The 18,225-nt window shown below is 42.6% G+C and overlaps 1 protein-coding gene across 5 annotated transcripts in view; it reads left to right on the forward strand.

Moving 5' to 3' along the window:
• The window catches only part of Brat (brain tumor), a 90,528-nt gene extending 73,805 nt beyond the window's left edge, over positions 1 to 16,723 (forward strand). For all 5 annotated transcript variants that reach the window (XM_070661504.1, XM_070661492.1, XM_070661500.1 and 2 more), the window contains one exon: positions 1 to 16,723. This exon is cut by the window's left edge and continues 12,131 nt beyond it. The gene's annotated coding sequence lies outside the window, so the exon portion shown is untranslated.
• Positions 16,724 to 18,225: the final 1,502 nt, after the last annotated feature.

An 18,225-nucleotide genomic window follows, 5' to 3' on the forward strand; every position in this document is an offset into this window, starting at 1 on the left:
CTTCGCATCGCGTGTAAGGCGTGCGAAGCCCCAACACTCAGCGTAATAATTAATAATTAACACTACTAGCCGGTAAGGGTGCAAGCGCGCGTATACGGAGGGTATATATACGCGCGACACGAAGACACGCGCATGACATACACGTACACTCGAGGAGGATGGGACATGTGCGCGGAGCACACAGGGATAATTGCCATTATCGCTACCATTACTATTATTGCGTATTATTATTACTATTATTATTCTATTAATTATTATCGCCATGATTGCATTATTATTAGAAGGAACGGGGATTTGATAAGGCTTTTCCTACATTTTTACGCTCGTCGTCGTGATGTCAGTCACATTATTATTATCATTGATTACCATTGGCATACGACAATATTATTATTATCCCCGTCATTTTGAATCTGTTGCCAAACGCGCGCGCGTTCGCTATTTTTTATTGTCGAATCATTGCGACACCCACTCCCATTGTCTTTGCGAAATTATGTGATTAGATCTTCGCCCCCTGTTCGTTATTGCGGATTTTTCTTTTTTATCGAATTTATCTATCGCGAATCATTCACGATCGCTGAGTTTTGTCATTGTCTCTTTGCACAAGCACCGCGGTACAATTCTAGTCGCCAGTTACTAATCTCCGCGATGCAGTTTTTAACATCGCGAATTATTATTAGTCGATCATTATTATTTATTGCCATTATTAATTATTATTATTATTATTATTAGTCTAATATTATTTTTATTATTACGATTATTATTGTCATTATTATTGATAAATTATTGCCCACCCTAACATTACGCATCATTATATTCCATATAAATCCTACTCATATCTCTATATTCGCTAATCGAGCATAGTACAGACACATTATATACGCATAATACATTACATTATAAATATATATGACGTATACATGCATATATATTTAAATTAACTATTATTATTACTTAGATTGGTAGGATTTTATTAAGGGAGTTACCACGAGCTAACAGAGAGAAAAGAGGAGAAAGAAAAGCACGGGACGGAGGTAGCGTTGTTTGACAAGTTGAACAAAAAAAGGGGAAAAAAAAAAGAAAGAGAAAATAAGAAGTAAATAGTTAGACCGCGCCCGTCGCGATGCGCGTGTCTGGTTGAGAGTATATATGTATTTTTTTAAATTTTGAAATTAACAAAGAACACAAAAAAAAAAAATTGTGCGTGCGTGAATGTGCGAGGGAGGCGCGATGAATAAATAAATCTGGGAACAGTACTACTTGTAGGTTATTAATTAATGACTATTTAGCTGCGCGACGTCGCGGTGACACTCGCGTTAACGGCGCGCCGTTGATAACGACGGGCGAGCGCACAGAGATACGAAGGACGAAGGGCGGGACAGCGAGACACGGAGGGAACCGAAGAAGTGAGAAGCTGGGAGGCGCGGGCTTGGATGTTTCTCTTTTTCCGTTTAGACACTAGCTCGTCGTCGACGTGTAAACTGTTCGCGAATTATCGAGCAACATTTCTGCGCAGTTTCGCGACTCCTCTCTCGCGGCCGCGTACGTGGCGCGGCACGTTCGGAATTTTCTCTCGCAACGATCCCGGATTACGGCAGCAGCTCGTGACGCTCCTCCGGCGAACGAGGATCCGGAATGAACAAACGAACGAACGAACGAACGAACGAACTCGTAGACCGCGCGTGACAAAAGTGTAACAATAACGACTGCAAATCTGCGCCGCGAAGTTCCGCGACGCTCGACACACCCCGCGTGTCTCAATTCTTGTACTCTCATTGTTAGAGCCAGGTGAGCATGTGCATCCAGTCGTTCTTGTCGTGAGATTTTTTAGCAGAAATACCTTGTCTATCATTAACATTTTTACGGATATTGAGGAGTAAGGATTCTTCTTCGAGATAGGTACTATCTAATAGTATACAAAGAGAATACAATAAATTCCTGATTGCGGATCAGCTTTTATTCTAAAGCTAGCACTTTTTCTCGGATATTTTCGTAGCGCGATAGCTGAAAACAGTATAAACGTGTAGAAGAACCGTTTCGAGTCTTAAACACGGTACGCGTAGACGGTACACCGTGATCGTTGTCGTCTTCATTTTCAAAGCGTTTACTCGATAGAATTGGGGGAGAGTTGGACAATTATATGCGGAGGATTCGAGTCACATCCTTTGTAAGAAAAGGAGGGGAGAAAAAAAAGGCAAAAAAAAAAAAACTACTTTTCTAATATATTATCGCTTGTTATATATGACGTTGGCAGCTTGAATGTGTGATAATATTTTAAATATCAACAAACCAGAGTGTAACGTTAAGTACATTATTTTTTGCCGGCGAATTAATAATTAATAATTGATATTCCTTCGCTCTATCCACTCTCCTCTTCACGCGAGTCAATCGAATCGGGAGAGGCCGCGCTTAGCAACGGAAACTTTATAATTCTACAATCTCCGGGAAACCATTGTCTCCCGCTACAAGAGACTCTTTTTATTAACAGAATTCTCTTAGGCCGGTATCCTTGGTTTATTCTTACATTTAAGATCGTCTTAAATACAATTTTGTTTGGCTCTTGATCAATTGCAGAATCGTATTAGCGCCATAAGACGTTACTTGAGACGGTCTCGAAATAGGAATAAACCGCGAATCGCCGACCTTAGTGTCCAAAGAGAAGCGAACAATTTTTCAAATGCCCTGCGTATGATTGTTTATCGTGCTAGGGATATAAAGGGATAGAACATTTTGAGGACCACTATAAAGGTACATCCTTCCGTGCAAAATACTTAAAACGTATTGACAATTCCGGCATCGTCGTATTGATGTTCTGCTTTTCACAATGTCGATTTTTATCGCTGGATGAGCGCATCGAGAAAATGGAATTGAATGAGGAAAAGGGAAACGGTGAGAGAGGAACGTTCAGCGGAAAAGTGGTATAAACTATAAGTATCTTCACATGTCAATTACTCTAGGGAACATCAAAGCCACGGGTGAAAACGTAACCTTTGCGCGCCGCCAAAGGAACTTTTTATCCCGCGTAAATCTTTTTTCTACCATCCTAACGTATGTACTTTTTAATGGTTATCGACCGATTCGTCCACCGCTTCCGCTTCTTCTTGGCGCACCGTTCAATTTCGATGCACGCCGACGCGAGAGGAGCGAACGAAACGTACGGACAAAAGAAGAGCGAAGCCACATTGACCACGCGAAAGGCACCATTCGCAGCTTGAAATCCGCGATTCGTTTCACACAAAATAAAATACAAAAAGAAAAAATAGAGACAGAGAGAGAGAGAGAGAGAGAGAGAGAGAGAGAGAGAGAGAGAAAGAAAGAACGATAGAGAGAGCGATAGAGGAACAGGTTTCGGACGGAACGCCCGATTCTTTCTCGGCAATTATGGCAACGGCACCGAAGTTTCTTTTGAAGGTACCGTTATGAAATATACTTTTGCACGAAACAAAAGGAAAATGAGAGAGGAAGATTAAGAAGCGCGAGGTGTCGCGTTCTCGCCGATCGCTCGATCGGCGGGCGATCGACGATCGCGCTTGTAGTTGACAAATGCCGACGATCGTTGAGCGAAAATATCAGAGTTGTTCTTTGGAAATTTTATTTTTGCAAGGCAAACCGATAATGTAGACCCGCTATATAGAATATAGCGACTGCCAAGAGAAAGATGACAGTCTAATAAGATACGTATTTGTTATAATTCCCAATACGAAAGAACAAACGTTCCCTCCGAGCTATAATCGATAAAAGTCCAGATAAAAAATAAAATAAAATAAACCACAAACGAGCCAGACGAGATTAATAAAAAAAATAGAAAAAAAAACGTGGGAGACGATCAGTTTTTCACAGACGACACACATATACACACACACACAGACATACACACATACTTTTGTACAACTTAATTCTTTCGTGGCACCCTTTTTCTACATTGTCCAAGAGCATATCCTTTCATTAAAGCTAAACCTGTAAAATTATTCTCTCGTATTAAAAATTGTTATAATTTAATAAATTAAAGACGAAAGGGGGAAAATGGGTTACATATCGATTTCGAAAAGTTATATTTTTTACTTTTTCCGAGGGCGACACCCTCGCAATAGTACTTTTCTACGAGGATCTTTACGGAATTCGATCCCGAAGCTTGTTTCCACAGACAAATCTCGATGGGCCGAGGGATATTTCGTAGCCGCGATCGCGGAGAACGGCGCGGATGTTCAATTGAAAAACTCGTGTGCGATTAAATTTTTCCAACCGCACGTCGAACCGAACCGAACTGACGCGCGAGGGAATTCATTCACAAGTCTGATTGTTATAGGTGTTTTAAAGTTAAACGAACGGAGTTTACAATCATTACAATTACGTTGTTGGAGCATGACACTATTATCGACTAATTCCATTTCGATAATCATATGTAGATTCGTTAGAGTTAGAAATTAGTTGTACTTTTAACAAAGTGGAGACCCAGACTGCACAATTGCTTGAAGAACGACGGAACGACCGCGGAGGGATTTTTTTTTCTTTTTTATCGAACGCAGGGGAGTGCAGTGTCGATCGCTGGCGCAAAGACCGTTTTTTATTGTTGCCTAGGGGAGGAAAGCCTCGAGAGCGCGTAGTGATTCTATTTCCGATCGGGACAGCGTTCCGAACGATTAATTTCCGACAATCTTGTTTCTAACTACGCCGGAAAAACGGTATACCGATTCTCGTACCACGAGATACGTTCTCCAGAATAAATATTCAAATGTGGACGTTAGCGTACATTCAATCGAGATGATAACTCTCCCACGAATAGTGCAAAACAAAATGGAAACAATTTCACATCGAATTACTGCGTAAATTCAAATCGAGCCTCGTTTTGCACTCACGAACATTCTTACGCGAGATAAAATTTTCCACACCAAGTGCTCAAGGAAAACCCGTTTCGTCGAGTAAAAAAAAAAAAAAAGCAAATTCGCAGAGCGTATCTCTTTGGCAATTCAATATCTTCTATTTTGTCGTAGACGAAATTAAATGCAAAAAAAAAAAAAAAAAAAAAAAAAAGAAACAGTCTGTACTACATGAATTATATTATTCCTCGCGAATCGAGTTGCAGTCTGATTGTTAATTGGCCCGATTCCTTTCCGCTAACGAGCGCGAAACGTGCGGAAATCTTCGTCACGACGCTAGTCAGGTCGCGAAGTCAGTTCGTGATTCAAAGGGAAGCTGTGACCGAGCAATTTAATTTTATCCTTCGGTTTCCTTGTTGCTTGATCAGGCATGATCCGGCCTACGATTTCGATGGACCCGGGATTCATCCCTGCGCGATGCGGTGGCTTTATTAATCTCCGGTGTTGAATGTTTATTCGATGTTCGTTGGCCGCGCAGGAATGGATCTCGGGGGAGAGAATCGATGGAAGATGTCTCGCTCGCTCAAACGAATTGAATCCCCGAGGGAGCGGTTCACCACAAAACCGGGTTGAATCGTTGAAAGGGTGACCGGTAGTATTTAAAAGGAACGCGCGGCGAGAGAAAGGAACGGGATAAAGGGAGAGATTTTTTAAATATTATTTTGTCATAGTAGGATTTATCGTATTTATAAGTATATACATACATTAGAAAGCCAATGTATCGATTAATGGTTAACAATATACGCGCATATTTAACGTGCATATACGTATAGCTATTTTAGAAAGCGCACTGCGGCTAATTATCGAATTAGCGACTATCTATATGATATTAACAATCTATCGGATATGTTGTATAACATGTTTGTACGTAATTTTTCATTATTGATTAACTGCGTTTTGCTCATGTTGCGGGGGGAAGGGGGAAGAGAATTTTCACCGTGTAAAACATCCGCGAGTCCGCACGCGGCCGAAGTGCGGGAAGTCGCACGGTTTTCAGGCGCGTTCTAGGTAACTCCGCGAGCCTCTCCGATTGCACTTTCAGCGGCCAATTTTACCCGAGGCATTTACAACACCCGATCCAGCGGTGCACTTAGCAAAGTCCCGTCACCGGGCGGGACAAACGCACGGCACTTTCATTTCGAATCGGACGGGATTCAAGACAAGAACTCTGTCTTAAAGATAACCCGAGAAGTAGAGCGCATCGAGCAGATTCGATGTAACCGACGCAAGTGGGTTTCTCGAAACCCGGAAGAGAGCGACAGGTGATAGAAAGAAATCCACAAAGCGAATGTTGTTAACAGCCTAAGGAAGATAGAGGAGGACGGCTGAGCTATCTAATACTACTGCGAACGAACGGTTATCGATAATAGTGCGACTGTGCTGTTTACCCAAGTATAATCATCGGCACGATATTACGTCGCTACATTATTATTATCACAGTTACTATTACGACGCATAATCACTGTAACATGTATGTACGCCATCGCCGTTAATTATCGATCTCGGTGTTTTTTGATTGCGATCGAGCGCCCGGTCGAGCTTGACGTGCTCGACCGAGGGCTCTGTCGTTTGATCAGCATCTCGTAGAGGTAACTAATCGAACCTTAGATACTCTTAACGAAAAGCTTTGTGTAAATATGAGACCGCGGCCAGTCGTGGCAACCGCGGCACCGTCGTGTGTACGTTGTGCTAATTCCCCATTTTATCTATGCAAGCAACGCCGCTGCCTGTTTAAGTACAGCGGCGTTCAGCAACGCGCTTGCCAGGGTGTTGCGATGTATAGTTCGCTTTGCTAACTAACCTCCCGCGAGCGAGAACACACGGAAGAGTAACGATAAACTGTAACTGAACACCAATACCGTAACAATACCAGTCCCGCCCTTGCAACCCTTTAATCGCGTTAGAATTACCCTTTCCCCACCCCCCTTCACTTCTACGCGCCCCAAACTTAAAAATTAGCCCTTTTCAGGGTGGCTTTAATTGACCCGATTTTCATCGATCGGATTTTACTTAAACGTCGAAAGAGAGAAGGCTTGCTTTTCGCAAAACTTCGCTACCGTATCACTCGATTTGCGGCAAATATGTGCATTGATTTTACATTTTGTTACGCTCGAATAGAGAGCTTTGAATCAACATGATGATTAATTGTTGCGATCACGCCGGCCGGCAAACAATCAAAGAATGATCCGCGTTGCTTCGATAAACGCTGAAAGCGTCGCGTAATTCGCGTATTTGGTAATAATAACTCGCTATTATTGCTGCGAGACGGGCAAGCTAAATTATCAGTAACTTGTATGAATTGAATTAATATTGCATATTTGCAGCAAGCAGAGGTTAAACACATGCGATTCTCGTTGGAAAATTAATCGACGCCGATCTTTATTTCTTTATCAGTTGCACAATTCGCGAATGTGACATCATCGTAATTTACAGTCTCAAAAATTATATTTTATTTTCTAAGATAATTTTTTTTTGGGAGTCTCGTTTAAAATGTCTTTAATTGAGAGAAAGAGAGAGAAAGAGCAGTATTATATATTACATTGCACGTACTTAGACGACGTACACTCACGCAAGTTTCAAACATTTAACGTAACGCATTAATCCTTTTTCCACGACAACGACCTTTAATTGAAATTCTCAGATAAGCCGGGGATGTTTGATAATGACTTTATTACATTCTTCTAAACGCTATCTACCGAGATACCTTTCGCGGCTAATTTTCAACGGCTTTACCTCATTTTACCAGAATTTCATTGCTCATTATGCTGGATACACGGCGTAGCTTTATCGCGGGCAGTGTCAATAGATCGATACCGGCAATCGGCTCAAAGCGTATTCCGTGTGTTGATATTGGTCGCACGATAACGTGCATATGTTGTCTTCAATTTCCGCAAATCCTCGAGATCCGTAATATTGCAATTAATGTGTAACGTGCGACTATATGCAACGCGCGGGCTTCCTTGCTAACTAGCCCTTTAATTTAATATACGCCGTGAATGCCGCATTCGCGCGATCCGGAAACGGCGTCCGCAATTTTGCGCGCATTTACAATTATTAAATTGCGCGCGTGCGTGCAATACGCCTGCTCGAAATTGTTTAAAGACACGTTAAACGCTACCCTGTGATTATAGTTAATGTCTAAAAGAAGCGAAAGCATCGCGGAAGTGAAATGACCACTAATCGTTCGGATGAAATATATTCCTGAGCCGCCGCGTACGCGAAAGAAGGGCGGCAGAAGTATATCTCTCGCGTACCGGAAGACATCGAGGACAACCTCCCAAGTAAAATACTTCTTCCTCGCGTTCCACCGATTTCGCAGGCGTTTACCTCTGCAGTATATCGTATTATTTATCGACATCGAAACTATTGAGAGACTGTTTTTTTCACCCGTCGTAACGTTAAGCGACGCCTATTTGTTGCGAGTTATCGCTGACACTGTTACAAGTATGCTTTGTATAGTGACCGACTATGGATCGAAGGCAACATATTTTGATATATCTTATCGATATGCTGATAGCCGTGCCGTTCAATGAAGGAGTGTGTTATTGAAACCGCGATACGAGGCAACGTAACGCCAGCCACGGGCCGTCGCGGAAAGAAAATATGCTATTTGTTGCTGAAATGTTTAATAATCTCCATAATTATAAACGCGCGGCGCGTAAAGCCGGGCCACTGTAAAGAAAAGATGAAAAAATTATTTGACTGTTCCCGCGACTAGAATATTTTTCTGTACACAAAATATTTTTTTACCAAGAAAGAAAAAAAAAAGAAAATACGGAGGAGTTGAGGGATTAGCGCGGCAACGCGAGTGCTGAGTAATCGAGTTAATGTTGCGTGATCACCGTTTTACCGATAGTTATCTCGGACGTTGTTCGATCAACACATATATATTCGTCGTTTCTTGTTTTTTAATCTTGCCACGCACAATAAAAGTTTATCGTACGGTCAATATTACCCCGTCTTGCGACAACGTACGCAGAAAGAGCACACATGAGATACTACCGCGGCCGATCGACATAAAAAAAAAAAGAGAAAAAAAATGCGATTGTCAAATAAATCCATTGTTCGAATCGAACGAATTCGTTTCGACGCGAGGTAACGTTATAGACTCTTGTGTTTATCAGAAGCGCGAAGTGATAGCCGGCACGCGAGCCAATATTATTTCGCCCTGGTTTGGGGGGTGTAGAATTAACTCGTGCAGGATTTCGATTCGCCAAAAGGTCTAACGCAATTTGCAAAACGGGATCAAAGTGTCTCTCGAGAAAATACAGAGCCCTGCGTTTTCTCGGCGTGTTTCAGCGCTAAATGTGGCTTCTAAGCTTCGCGTGTTTACCGATGTAAGGATTCGCGTTCGAAATTGGTAAAGCGGAAAAGAATCGGATGTTACTATTGCACTAAGAATTCACGTAAAAGTCTTGGGATTGCAATAAAAAAAAAATTTATTCTGTTTCTTATTTATATATTATTTATTATTACTTTAAAGAAAAAGTTTTATTGTAACTTGGTAATTTAAGTGCTTTTCCGAGGTGATTTGATCAAATATTTAACGGAAAGTTAACAAGCAAATAAATTAACAAGTGATAACATTGATAAGTTCGCCGACTCGAAGCTATCGGTAAACCTCAGCATATATTTCATGGAAGAGCCAACTTTGTCGCTAAAAGACGTCGTGAACGCGGCCTGTCGTCTCGTAATAACGCAATCGGATCTACTATTTTCCTCTGGCGACGATTACGATCGCGCGTACACCCTCGTAGGATTTAGACCAGTCAGTGTAGTGAACGCGCTCGTAGTAAGCCACACGTAGTCGGGCTCTTCGCGCCAAGGAGCGCCCGTTGTAGAATCTCTTTATTAAGTAAGAACCTTAAGGTAGCCACTCGGTTTTTCTCTTCTTGTCGGTAGGTATTATAGGCAAGGTCCACCTCTCAGGGTCGACCGCAGTCACGCGTGTAGATTAGCAATAGTGAGTCGTAGCGTAGCGATTATTTCAACGCACCTATTATTATAACCCTTCGCGCGCGGATGTGAGAGAGAAAGTGAGAAAGAGAGAAAGAAAGAGAGAATGAGAAAGAATGGCCCTCGGATTCAAAGCGTGGCGGAGGTACCGTTCCCCGCGTATCCCTCTCGTTTGGTCGCGAGTCCCTCGCTAAAGACGGTCGCCGAAGGGTCAACGGAGAGAAAAGGGTCTCGTATTTTTGTCTCGTTGAACGTTGGTCTTACCGATACGCGGGCTGTTTCCTAACGCGTGCAGAACGCTCCGGGGATGATTCCGGAATCCAAACACGAGAGCGGAATGTCCATATCGTTTTCACTCCTTATTTTTTATTTGACAAAAAGCAAGGATATCTGGAATATAAATATTTTATCAAATGTGATACGGATCGTTTTACAACGGTTGTGCGCAATAACTGGCGGTGTTATAAAATGTTACGGGGAGAATTATGGCTGTAACGCGATAAGAGAGAGAGAGAGAGAGAGAGAGAGAGAGAGAGAGAGAGAGAGAGAGAGAGAGAGAGAGAGAGAGAAAGACAGAAAAAAATAAAAAATAATAATGAAGTGGACCCTGCAATTACGGCACGTGTTGGGAAACAGACTCTCGCGGTGTCGTCATTATTAAACGTTTGAGAAAATTTATTTTTCTACTGCATCGTACATCGCGCGCCGCACAACAGCGAGCATCTTCGTTTTACGGATTCTCTCGCGATAGAGTTCGGGCCGCGGATTGAAGCTTGTTAACACTAGAACGTACGGGGGTTGAATGATTCGTTCACCGACGGTCGCGTATCAGAATTTGCGGGATATCTCGTAGACAGGTACTGGCAAACGTCTTTCAACACCAAGTATATTTTTTATCGACGTTCTCGGAAGCGTATTTGAAAGAAATTCGGCATCGGCCATTCAAAATTTTCTCATATTCCGTCGTGCACACATTTTGCAATGTGCATGTATTGAACAACGTTATATTACGCGAACGCGGCGCGTGTCAAGTCGCAAAGTTATCGTTCTTTCTCATGCGTTATTCAGCGCTCGCGGACTCAGTTTCCGGTTTGATTGCGTTACGACGAAAGCTCCCAGTCCCTGGGAGATCCGCGCTCGATCGGGAAACGACCCGGACGTTCTAGTGTTAAGCAAATACGAATAGAAGTTTCTACGAAGGGATACCTTCGTGAGAGGGATGAGGAATAGTTAACGGCGGGACTGAAATTCGCTGATTTAGAAAAACCAAAGGATTTAGGAAAAGAGAAGAGAGAGAGAGAGAGAGAAGAAAGGAACACTTGGACATTTCTTTCTAATATTTAGATCGAGGACTCGCGACAACGCGCACATATTTTACGCACACGAGATGGAGGGCGGAAAAGGGCGGGCGGAGAACGGCAGGAAAGGAAGACTTAACGTAAGCAGCACTTAACAGTGGAAGACGCGTACACGTACACGTATCGATTATGCGCACATTTAACACGATCGCATGTTATAACCGTTGTATAAAGATTGCCGTTAGCGTAACTACCACCCCCGCGGAGGGAGGTTAAGTTGAGTAGACGACATTTTCACATGCACACTTTCACGCGCACCACTTAGACTCCCCGCGACATTGGTATTCCTCTTTTGCGTCTCTGCGCTCTTTGCGATTATCATCGGGGGAGAGAATAATCGACGGGAGATGGGAATCGGCAGACGGAGCTCACTGACCTAGTCCCGAAACGGTCGTGATCGGAAAGAAAGAGAAACCGTACGCTTCCTCGAGGAAAATGGATTTACCTCACGAGAACTTGGTCGCAAGAGGAATAAAAAAACAGACAGGGAGAAAAAGAAAAAGAGAGAGGACACGTTACTTTTTTCTATAATTTTGCATATCCAAAAATATCCATCGGATATTCATACGAGGTGATATATCTGCGAAAGTTAGCACCGGTACAAAGAAATATCGCTTTGGGCGAGGAAAGGGAAAAGGGAGATACGAAAAAGGGAAAATTTGAGGAAGGTCGCATCTCTTGGGAATCGCACCGACATCTTGCACGTCTTGTCATCCATTCTTTAAGACTGAACGATTCTTCATATGTACTCGCGTGACTTCTAAACGAGACGTGACGAGCGTGAAGAATTCCCATTTCTTAAGAAAAAGAAGAAAAAAAAAGTAAAAGGGGGAGGCAGAAGGAAATTGCGCTTCACGAAGATAATGCATATACGCATGCCGGAAGAGAATTATATTATTCGATGACATAAAACGATAGGACTGCATTTTTGGAACACGACACCGCTCGAGCGTATTTTTCGAGTTTGAAACGCCCTCGGCGTAAGGACTGGACGTGTGCGGTCGAGAGTTTTGCCTTCGCGGGGAGAATTTTTCTCTCGAAGGGACGTACGCTCGAAAGTTTGTCCGCAGAAAGTAAAACTCCCGAAAGTGAATGTAATACGAAAAACGGGCGGGAAAGGGCGCGGGACGGAAAGTAGGGATATTATCGAGACGCAATCGATAAGAACGAGAAGGAAGGGAAGAAAAAAAAGAAAAAAAAATAAAAAGACATAATAACGATTGATTCTAACTCTATCTCTATATTCTTCTACCAATTATATTTTTCTAATTATATTTGTACGTTGACTCGTAAGCTAATCGACCAAGCGATGTTTCGTGCTTGTGGTAGAACGAGGAGGAGATAAAACGCGACAAAATTATAATAAAAAGAAAAAAGAAAAAAAAAGAAGGATTGTATGGAAAACGGAAGAGGAAGGTAGAAACGCGTTGCTGAGTTAAAAAATGTAGAGCGGGATGAAAGCAGCGAGGCTCGCATTTCGCGGCGACTACAATAAACTGCGTCACTCGTTTTCACGTAGACAACTCGGTCTATCTTTTTTATTCCCTACGATCGGCCCTTTATTCTTACCGCCGTGGTCTATAAGAATACACACGTGATAATACCCGCGGGATTGTGGAACCGATGTAATTTCGACGAGCCCGAACTCTCGGCGTTTTTCGCGGAAAAGGCATGAGCAACCCCTACGCCCTTTCGTCACAATGGTAACGACGCGGGCCAAGTATCTTCCTCCCTTAACCACGACATTCAAGAAACTGAATTTATCGAAATTACACCGATTTCTGTTCCCGTACGTACCACTTTAGGTCGCGTTCCGAGAAGACTTCAGCGCCGTTTTCGCGACGCGACTTTGATATTCCGTTTGCAGGCAGAGCTGAACTGTTTCGAGAAGACGCGGGGATGATCGATCACTTAGCCCTTTCGCGAAACTCACCGTAATTGAGAAATAAGAAGAAGGAAAATTACAGGTGGAATAAAATTAACCTAATTGCTCTTGTTAATCGGGAGTCACTTTTCGAGAAAGACAGGGCTTTATCGAAAGCTCACAAAGACGTTCTTATTTTTTCACCTTGTACCGTTCGTTCATTAACTTGAATAAACGGAATGAAAGAATTTACGCCGCGTTTAAAATTCCCTTTTCCGGGCTGGTCGAGCTGTAATGTATTCCTTTTTGCTCAGCTCAGCTCTGCGCGCAAAAATGTGGACGTACTTGAAGACTCTAAGATCACATATGCACAAAAATTCGTATCAGATCGAATTTATTAGGCCGGTTTTACGCTCGTATGCCGCACCTGGTCCCCGACGACAGTCTTTCAGTTAAAAAAAAAAAAAAGAGAGAGAGAAAAAGAGAGGGAGAAGTACGTTTGCTCGATCTGACTTGGTATAGATATCGACTCTACAAACATATTTATCTCGAAAAGCTATTTGGGACTTTACTCCGGCGGCGAGGAAATTCTTTCACTAAGACTAAAGCAATCTATTAGAATTTATTTTTATACTGCAAAAAGATTTTCATTCGATTCGCAAAGTATGCGTTCTCGCATTTTTACGAATGTCGAGCGAATCGTCGAACTCTGTCGGGTTTTCCTACCTCTGCGTCGACCAGGGTCGGTCCGATTGAGCTAACACTTACTACCAAGCTGCTACAATAAACTGTTGTAATAATTAATAAACTCTTACTAACAATATTGCAATCGCAGTTTCCATTAAGCACCGTCTACGGTGGGTTTACGGCGATTAACGATCCCCGTGGCTTTCATCGTGATCGAGATGTGTTTGCTCTTACTAAATCAAAAGAAATAAAAAAAAAAGTCTCTCTCTGCGAATCTACAAAAGTTTGTATTTTTGTGTATGGTAGAGCGAGATGACGTACACCGCCGCGTTCTCCACAGAGCCATGGCACTTGTTACAGCTAATTTCGCACGAGACAGACGTACGTGATTCGCGAGGAAAAGAGGGTGGAAGCTGGGGAAATAAAAGAAGAAAGGGAAGCGCAGTGGCTCGAGATCGCGGGAACACAAAACAAGGGTTGGGGGTGCGACGTCGGGCCCGAAGCGCGACGCTCTTTCTTCAGCGGGCGCACCAGCACACAAAAGAAAGAAAGAAAAAAAAGCGATTATTAATCAATGTGCAAAATAATAAACTCGAAGTTCAGTCTCGAACGGCGCGGACAATTTTTTTATATCGCGTTTATCCGGCGTTGTTAAATCTTAGCGTTAATGATCGGCCAAAGGAAATGCACACCAACGCGATGTGGTACACACGCGTGAATGAAACACATACACACACACACTCACACATGTCTACAGATAAAACTACACGACATACATACGGCACAAGGGAACTCTTCATTTTCTCGCCGCTCTTTCCGGGTGTGGAACAATGGGAGTCGGAGGCACTGGTCCCACCCGTGTCTTTCATCGGCGATCGGCCGTTCATTCACACTCCACACGTTAAGCGAGCGACCGAGGGCCGCCGACGTCTCGCACACGACACACGCAACAATACAATTTTTCTTACAATACACAGGCGCGCGAAACTCGCGGGGGTCTGCGAGCCAGCGTGGCCGGTATTTGCATAATTAATTGCGTACGTATATGCATATATTAATCACGAACACGAATATCTATACGTACACGTTTGTAATATGTATATACATGTATTATCAAAAGATGTGGAGTAGGCTACTTCGGGAAATCAAATTTGCGTGCGCGCGGACGATGTTGTGAGGACGTGTGAGGAACCGAGGAAATGTGAACGAGAGAGCGGAGGGGGTGGAGAAATGACGGAGATGAGTGAAGAATAATTATTGACTGTAAACGGTTAAACAGGCGCCGCCGGGGGGCGCAGGGGGGTGCGCATCTTTGACGTACTTTAACGTTTCGCGCGAGGTAACGAGAACGAGGGGATTTGACAGCTTCATCGGAGTGCTCGTGACGAACGAGCCGGCAAATGCAACGTTTTTTATACGAAGTATTAAAATTGACATCGCAAGTAATCGCGACGCGCTGAGCTCGCGAAATTCGCAAGCAAGCACAGAAACTGAAAAGTATAACTTGTTTCGCATTTTTTTATAATATATTTCTCGGCGAGTTAGAAGAACTGTTTAAATGTATGCAAAGTATTAAAAATAATTTTTTTTTTTAATTTATATTAGAGGTTCAGGATCGTTTATTCCATCACAATCACTTCGATGAAGCCTGCAACGATAACGTCGGTGCTCCTTCGGCGAGCTTCCTGTTTGATAACGTCGCGAAGGAGAGACGACCTTGCGAACGAAATTCGTAACGACTCGGTGATCGCACCGGTTTTTTAATCGCGAAGCGGCGTTACATCTCGTTCTACATAACGAATCAATGGGGGAGGGAAACGGCTGTAAATCTGTATAAAGGGTTTTCCAGTTGAAATAATTATTTTATTAACTTAGTCGTTTGTACGTGTGCGGTTTTTGCGGTGTAACGGGGAGAGAGTATATATTCGGGGGCGACGATATATATGTATACGTGTACGTGCGCGCTTAGAAATTGGCTCAATTCTTCCTCAATCGCGAGAAGATCGACCGCCCTCAAATGTATTTTTGTTACTTACGACGTTAGGCGTACATCTGAGAGGAAAACGGAGAGAAAGAAAAAAAAGAAAATAATTAAATAAAGAGCCTATAAATATATTTTTCCCTCGGAGAGATAAAACTTCTGCCGCCTGCGATAAGTGTGTCGGATAATTTTGACGCGCGAAGGAGGTTCTCCGTTGAAATTCGATTCCGGCTGAGAACTAACTTTCTATACCGAGAGCGGCTATCGGTAATTAAAAACTCCGCGAGTCCTTGCTGAAAATTACTCCGAATCTATTAAAAGTTTTTCTCTCTTAAAAAAAAAAAAAAAAAAAGGTAGAAAATCAAGAAGCGAAAAGGACAAAACTCTCAAGTGTACGTTTATTCGCGGGTGCGATGGTGACGTCGTTTGGAGAACGGATTCGCATAACGGTACGTGTTCACGTATACGGTTTCGGACGAGAAGAGTGAGCAGATTTTTTGATATCGCGGATACACGTCGGGAAAGTTGAGGAGGGCGACGGCGATACAACAGATCAGGCGCATTATCCGCGATTTCTTGTTCGCAGAGGCCACCCCCTCCTCCCCCCTCGGTCGCGAATTCACGTTTGTTTGGTTTTTTATTGTCAGAAGTTTCTATTTTTCCATAATACGATAAGGGACGATAATATTTACTACTGATATATATGTATGTGTGCATATGAGTGTATGCGTGTTAAGCGGCAGCGTCCGATCAAGAAAACGTGGGAGAGAAAAAGAGAGAGAGAAAAAAAGAGAGAAAAATAGCAGCCAGATCGAAACGAGTTTTATAACGACACGGTTTGTTAAGTATTAAAAAAAGGCTACACGTGTTTTCGCGGAAGGTACTCACTGGGACTCGAAAATCACGGACGCTATATTGATCTTGTTGCCATTGTCTGAAGAGATGCTTCAGTGAAATCGATTAAGACTTGTATGGATAAAATAAACGTTTAAAGTTACAAACACCTCTTGTTCCGATTTCCTTTTTTTTTTTTTTTTTCTTTTCCGTTTGATTTTCGAGCCCCGTTATCTGTTATTACCTGCGACGAGAAGTGCGAGATAGGGATAATGCAAGGGATGTTGTGAAGTTACCCCAGGTTAAAGTGATGGAGACGCGGGCGGGAAAGCGACGGAGAGAGAGAGAGAGAGAGAGAGCGAAGGCGAATCGAATACGAGTGAATACGAGAGAGCGAGAGGGAGAGACAATTTTTTTTCTTGTTATGAACTAAGTGTGCCTAGTCAATAGAGAATATATCTCGTCAATTTTAATATTACATATATTATATATATTATATATATATTACTACGATTATATGATTTAAACTTGATACTCTCTGTAATATTAACGATGTGGAAACCTATCGAGCGTGTGAGACGAAGGGGGAGAAAACGAAGAAGAAGAAAGGGGAGAAAAAGCAGATGCGACAATGATTGTGCTGTGTTGTACTACGAAATGTTGGCCTGTGACTTATATTTGTAGCGATTATACGTACGTACTCCTGCATAAAAAGAAAAAAAAAGAGACGGTAACCACCGGAATAAAAAAAAAAAAAAACTATGAAGTAATAACGATACGCGAGTCACATACACACACACACACATACATACACACACATATACACATACGTACATATATATACGTGTCTATATATGTAGGTTGTGCGACTTTTTTTCAGTCGAGAGAGTCAAGAAGAGAGAGAATCGCGAAGAAATCGATCGCAATCGACACAACACGGTCCCCCGCGAAGTATCAGATCTCCGATTTTGTTCCGTCGAACGTCTTCTTTCTTTTGCAGAAAGCAATAATTCTGTTTTTGTGGAGAAAAGCTTGAGGGGAAGGCGCGAAACCTAATCAATCGGGTCGCTCCAACGACGACTCTCCGCTGCGATCGAAAGTCGTTGGTTCTCGCGAGTTACTCGGGATCGAAATCGATAAGAGTGTCAGGAGGCTTCGCGATTCTCGTCCTTTAATTACGCAAGCATGAGGCCAAACTCGTGGTAATAGTCGAACAACGGGAGCCTTCATGCGTGCTTCGACTCGCACTGATGGTAGAAAACTCGAGAGAGTCACGAGGAAGGAATATAAAGGAGTTTCGAGAACGACAAAGTGGATCGGCGATAAATTGGTTCGGATCTTCGTTTCTCTCTCTCATTTTCACCTACTTATCTCTCTCTCTCCCTCTTTCTATTTCTCTCTTTTTTTCTTTCTTTCTCTCCTTTTCTGTTTCTCTCTCTTTCTCTCTAATTTTTTTTCCTTATACATTCCGCGTGTTAAAAATGTGAAATGCATTTTGCGAACCGTAAGGCCGAGTAGCGATACCAAAAAAATAAAAAAAAAAATTATGCATGCGAGAGTGCGAGCACATGTGTGTATGTCTGTCGTATGCATACGAAAGAAAAACACCGAACAAGAAATATTTTTTCTAATAAATACTCGTCCCAGTCGTGGCAAACGCAACCCCCCTAT

Source organism: Cardiocondyla obscurior, linkage group LG01, assembly GCF_019399895.1.
Source record: "Cardiocondyla obscurior isolate alpha-2009 linkage group LG01, Cobs3.1, whole genome shotgun sequence".
NCBI lineage: Eukaryota > Metazoa > Arthropoda > Insecta > Hymenoptera > Formicidae > Cardiocondyla > Cardiocondyla obscurior.